The sequence below is a fragment of the Mizuhopecten yessoensis genome, unplaced genomic scaffold, assembly GCF_002113885.1.
Source record: "Mizuhopecten yessoensis strain PY_sf001 unplaced genomic scaffold, ASM211388v2 scaffold10635, whole genome shotgun sequence".
NCBI lineage: Eukaryota > Metazoa > Mollusca > Bivalvia > Pectinida > Pectinidae > Mizuhopecten > Mizuhopecten yessoensis.
In genome coordinates, this window is record NW_018408645.1 from 1,406,377 (window position 1) to 1,413,656 (window position 7,280).

Sequence of the window (7,280 nt, forward strand, 5' to 3'; positions counted from 1 at the left end):
CTAATATCTCCATATGTGTGTGCTGGAGATGTATTGTGTTCTGTTTTTAGTGGGACCTTGCTTCCAAAGGTATCATTTATAGTACCGACTCACTTCAATGCTACAGCACAGATACAGCAACATCCACCCCAGACCATTTTATACTCCACCTGGGTTGTTGGAGTTGTGTGGGCAGGAGAAAAACACTTCCTCTGAATACTCCATGCATACGATGACTTCGGGGATTGAACCCTGGCCGCCTGTGTGGAAGGCCAGAGTGTTAACGACTCGACCAGTCCGCCAATTAAATTGTAGTTTCTTTTGGTCCTTAGTTTTTAATATTCTGTTTTGAGATTGATAAAAATAACCAGATGGCTGCTGGGTAGATATTTTGAAATATGACTGTTGAAGTTTTAATCGCTATTTCTCAGAAAGTAAATTACAGATTATTCTTGAATTTCATAAGTGCCTATGGGTTCTTCCTGTTGCGTGGTTTTTGCATATATTTCATTTTGAGCTTCAAGTAGCTTTAGCAGAATAAAAGTGTGACTGCCAAAAAAACAGAAAACTCTCTTGTTACATGTTGAGTAGATAAATGCTAGTAGATAGGTCAAACAATAGTGGTGAGTAGAATCAATTGTACTCAGACTGGGGCAAAGTAACCAGGAAAAGGTTCATATACTACCGGTAAGTGAGGAGGTAAAGGAAAAGGAAAAAAGTAATATTTTAGCACACAATAATAGGTTTCATAAGCAATTATTGGGTATGGTTTTAATGTAATTACTGGAAAATATAACTTGATATTTGATATTTGACCAATCAGAAATAAAAGCCAAACTGGTAGAAATGATGTTGATGTGGTCAAAATGCTCTCATCAAAAACCTATTCTTTGTGATATGTATCCTATAATTATTTTGAAGTCTGTCATTATAATCATTATCATTTTATATTTTATAGTTCAATCACAAAGATTTCCTTATATTGTGCTATAAGTCCTTACTATGAGTCTAAATTAAATTGGTTAAATTTATCATGTTATGCACATGTATTTATTTACCTCTTGGTAGATCATGAACTACCCTTGGCAAAACTTCATTTTATTTAATATTTTTCTTCCTGCTCCTATGATGTAGTTGAATTACACACAAATGATATATATCTTGTAAAAAATTCAATTTTTGTTTCTAATTTTTTCTTTTTGGTGATAAAGGTCATAACTAACATAGTATGCATGTATATGTACTTTCCCCTGGGCACCACACGTACAGATTGAGTATTACCATACTAGCTACATGAAGTAACTCATCCTTTTGAAAATGTACAGTCATAATATGTCCTAGAGTTGGTGTGATCCTACCAGTAAACTATATATCTATTTAATGGAATTGGCTTTTGAACTTAATTAGTGGATGTCCAATATGTGACATATGGATTTTGTATGGCCTGTATCTTTTGGGGAGATTAAGCCAAATCTACCAAATACGTTTTGAATATTTCCATAATATATATAAAAAGTGTAGATATAGCTAAGCTAAACAAATCGTTTTTTGCTAACTTGTTTATTACTAGTCCTTAATTAAAAGGGTAACTATATATCTTTACACATCACTACGTTTTGTATTATATAATCTGCTTTGGAGGAGTTACTTCCCCTTTGTGTATCTACAATGTAAATGTCTTAATATACGTAAACAATGTGTTCACCACTGGATGTAGCTGTAAGGAGAGGACGTCTATAGGCAATGCCCGATGTCCAACCCTGTTGACTTCTTTTGTCAGTCAAATATGTTGAATAAGTCGGTCATTTTTTTGTTAATAAATGCACTGTATATAGGGTTTTGCGAGATGCAGACCTTTAATGGAAACAAGTTTTGCTGTTGCAGTACAACATAAAACTTGTTAACAAAGGTCATTTATTTCGTCTAAATTGAAAGGTCACAAAACTTTTAACTGAGACTGTAGAAAAGAATATCTATCTATAAGTTACTGTGAAGCCTTGGCAACACTGACACCAAAAAAGTTATACTTTTCCCTACACACATACATAAATGATAATAATGAATAATTTGAGGGTCTTATATACCGCTTTATCACAACTTAAATAACAGTTACACAAGACTTGCATCTGGTGGATTTTAAATCTGAACATTTCTAACATTTTGCTGCAGGTAGTAGACAATGCATAGTTTAATTAACTAATAAAATAACACATAAATAACATAATAACAGTTATCCGAGATCATTTTTATTTGTTTCAATAATCATAATTGGAAATTAATAACAATAGGCCATCATGCAGGCCTGAATAGCTCCCATGTTTTATCTACAGACAATGAAAGCTACAGAAATAACGTCTAGGACTAGTTAGAAAAAAAACCAGGAGGTTTATTTACTGATTTGCATCAGACTGTGGCCATATTGGATTTTGAATTTACCTGAAGGTTATACCGATATACCTATTATTTCACATAAAACCGACCTGATGACTACAAGTTAAACATATATATTAGCCTTTTAAATCAGGTTTTATAAAACCGACATGATGACTACAAGTTAAACATATATATTAGCCCTAAATCAGGTTGGAGGTTTAAAAAACAAAAGTGACAGGGAAGTTAATATTTATCGCATATAATCAATGAAGAAATCCCCGCAGGGTTTAGAGATATTAATAAATAAAACCCAACTTATCCTGAGCTTGTTGCGATTGACTTCTATACTTAGTTTTCCCTATTCTTCAATCGCCCTGCAATTACCGGGTGGTATCCGGGTGGTATCTGGGCAAGAGATAAACAGAACCAACCAAATCTAAATAAAAGTAACGGCGTTGGCTTTATATCAGATGAGGGCCAAGGGCCTTGGTTTATCTTTTATTTTCGCCCTGCAGTTTGAAGACAGACCACCCATCCTTGAATTTAACCACTTTATATGAAGAACTTTTGATCCTCAAAATTACAATAATTATTCATTTTATGAGTAACTCAATGCATGCAGCTAAAACAACAGTCAGTAGGATACCTTAACTTTTTTCCTGAAACCTTTAAATACATGCAATGATCTGTATACAAAAAGGCTATACCTTTTGAGAAACCGCACTGATTGATTCTGCTAGGTTTCAACTTCATCAGCCAATCAAAATATGGCAGTTAAAGGATCCCCATACCACTGCCAAAAACTGTAAGCATGCATTGGAAACTTTGTCCCTGGATAACAGATTTTTGTACAAAATGTACTATCACTTTAAGTCTAGTCATTGGAAGTGTTCTAGTCCAAAAAGCTACAGTTATTAAGAGGTTACTGTACAGGGAAACTTGTTATACTGTTACCAAATGTCCAGAGAAAATTGGCGTTATAAAGGGAAAATAAATTGAGGAAATGTAGAAAGGAATTCTTATTCTTGTAGGCGGTAAATGGGGTGGCAAATGAAACAAGGGGAATGATAAGTGAGCTTGTGCCGTGGCGGTGTCGTCCTGCATCAACTTTTTACTTCAAACTTTTTTTTTTCTTGCTAAACAGGCCTCTAGAGTGATGATACTTGGCCACAGTAACATTCTTTGATAAAGGACTAACGCACTAGTAAGTTAAAACTAGAACTGCTACCCAGATTTTGAGAACAGTCAACACACATTTTTAACATGTTTCACCCTATAGTGACCTTGAATATGGGTGAAGGTCATTCATTTGAACATGCTCAATAGCTCTTCAAATGCGCATTTTACTGACGGAATATCATCTTCCTAGACCTTTTTGTTATTCAGGGGATGTTGTTTTAAAGATTTAAACATATTTAACCCCAATGACCTTTAATATGGGTGGTCATTAATTTAAACAAACATGACAGACTTCCACCAACTATGTTATTAGCCAAATATCATCACCCTAGGCATTTTGGTTATTCAGAGAAATTGTTTCAATACTAGCTAGCTACTGGTCAAATATCATCAATCCAGCCATTTTGGTTATTTAGAAGAAGTTGTTTTAATGTTTTGAACATATTTGACCCAAACGTCATTCATTTGAACTGACTTTGTAGCCCTTCATCCACGCATGCTACTGGAAAAATATCACCCTAGACCTCTAATTCAGCAGAATTAATTATACAAGTTGTTTAAAGTAAACCGTTGACACCTTCAGGCCAGGTGAGTTAATAGGAGTCAGACCGGGATTGAAACCAGGGCCTCCAATCCCTTTTATTTCTAAGACTTTGTCCAAAAGACACCACTATCTGTATTTACCCCTTGGGTTTGGATATCTCTTTGTTAAGTACACAAAGTACTCTGAGATCTGATATATCCAAATAATGTAAGCACATATAAATACTCCATCTGTGTTTGGTTATATTAATGTATAGGTATAATAACAGTCCTGTCCTTGTATATGTGGTAAATAATCTACCAAAGCATGCATGTTATTAAAAATAAACCATGGCCATGACATCAGCAAAAAAATATATAATTCCTCCAAATACATCTGAACCTCTTGCAGAAGCAGTATCAAAATTATCGGTTGATGATTTTGATCATGTACAAGAGCGAGGCACTGTGTGTGTCCCACCTTTCATCTTATTGTTCAAGATTTTTTCTTTTCTTTAAGAACCCATTCTGATCTGCATAAATAGGTGTAATTACATCAAACTACAGATGTTTGTTATTGGGAACTTAGTAGAAACTAACAAAAACATCTGAATCAGTATCTTAAACACTGCACTACAACAAGTTGTTTACAGACATGAGAAGTATCAAATCTATCACTGGGATAATAAACGCTCTACAATTCAGTCAAAAAGTATTTTCATACTTTTAAGCTCTACAAGAACACAAAATGTTACATTTGTATATATATATATACAAATATGGAGAATATAATGTTAGATCAATAAATCATTATACATTCATAAGGTAAGGCGTTTTGACAACTAGCGGTGTACAGAACGGCAGTGTGATACTTATGTTTACATCGTGATTCTCACAGAAATAAACAAATATTAAAATTGTACCCTACAACACAATGTCAAGTTTCCATTCAGATTATTGTAACAGCAAAATTCCAAAACACTACATTAAATAACCAATATCAAAATTCCTGAATATAACACTTTGGGATCAGTTTAATGAGAGACTATTGACCCCGCTTAAGCTCTCTTCTCTGAGCTGTCTAAATTAATACTATCTCAAGACATATCTCAGATAAGAGACCACTTCTGTGCCTTCCCTTGGGTCAGCTCTTAATAGAGACTATTATAAATATTAAAATGTACAGAACACAGCAAGATGTAAATAGAAATTGGTAAATTGACAAAAACAAGAGGCTGGTTTGGGCCAGGTGAACTAAAAACATCTGAAGAGCTCATACAGTGAAATGGTTATTGCAAAATGTAATGTTCTCTGTCAATGTAGTAATTTATTGTGTATATGTATACCAAAAATAGTAACATTTGTATCTAAACAAATTCATGCTACATCAACTTTCTACAGAAGTCTTTTATACATTACACTGTACAATATAGCCGATAACTTTGCAGTGATGATGTTTATCCTAATCCATAGGGCATACATGTGATCTTCAAAATTTTAATCCACACGCGTAAATATGATATCACGTGTAAATATGACATATTATTGATATAGATATAATCTGTGATATAAATTGCAGCCTACTATTACTACACTACAGTACTGCCATAAGCAATGCGCTAATTTTAAATAGATGAATGTTTCATGATATATTTACAAAAAATACTGAGATCAGTTTATGGATAGGAACAGGCCTAGGTAATACACACAGCTGTATAGAAATAAATTAATCAATCAAAAGTGTGGGTTTTTTTTTTAAATTGATTGTACGTTTGAACTAATATCAGTTTATGTGTGGCTACAAGTGGGAAATAGAGGAATACTTATTAACTGAAAAGAGTTGAATAGTGTATACAGTTTAATGTTATTGTTTTTACTGAACATCAACATACATGTTTGAAAGGAGAAAACAGTAATATCAGCAAATAAATGAGATACTCTCGTATCTCCAGTTGTTAATTATTGTTAATCTGTGTAAATTTAACATTTTGAGAGTCACAAAAATTAAGAGCTGTGAAAATAACAGCGGCTTATACAGTATTGTTCAACAATTCCTATTGCTTAACGAGAAATGAAAAGGAACATTGAATCATGTTAGTTCATTAAATTAACACATTAAATAAATAAATAAAAAAGTTTTGCTCTAATATGACAAGACAAAATAACTTGGTAATATCACAGTGACGTGTAAAATTCAAAAACCTTTATCAACCAGACCTAAGTCACAATGCATTCAACTATTTAGGTCCCGAAAACCTTCAACTAGGTCCCAAAAACCTTTATAAACCAGACGTTTGTCTCAATATGTTCAAGTAGGTACCAAAAACCTTCATTCAACTAGGTCCCAATAACCTGTGTATAATAGACAATATGTCACAATATTCTTAAGCCTAACTGTACACGATAATTTGTATATGCCTTCAATCTTTGGTCTGGGTGATCTGTTTATTTCAATACTTCTGTGGGTTTTAAGAAAACACCACCTGTATTTGCCGAGACACTGGGTTTTATTACACTTTGGGTGAACGTACAAATTTTACCTTGGTAATTAATGCTACCATACACTTTTTACCAATTATTTGTTTATATTGTTTTTTTGAGTTATCTCCCCTAAACACCAACCATAGGCTTGTCCAAGAGAACAACACAATTGGTATCTTTATGTGCCTTTTAATATGTCACCACATAACCTCTATGTTATTTATTGAGTTTTAAAAAGTTAGACACACAATTTATGATTGATATTATACACACACACCCTTGAGCAGAAGGAGATAAATCATTAAATCAATGCAGTGAGATGTTATATATATACTGTAAACACTATCAATATGTTCCCTACTTCCACATATATATATACATATGATAATATGTTCGCTACTTCCACATATATATATACATATGATAATACGTTCCCTACTTCCACATATATATATACATATAATAATATGTTCCCTACTTCCACATATATATATACATATGATAATATTTTCCCTACTTCCACATATATAGATACATATGATAATATGTTCCCTACTGCCACATATATATATACATATGATAATATGTTCGCTACTTCCACATATATATATACATATGATAATACGTTCCCTACTTCCACATATATATATACATATGATAATATGTTCCCTACTTCCACATATATATATACATATGATAATAACCGCGAGTTATATTGAGACAGATAAAACACCACATGCTCATGC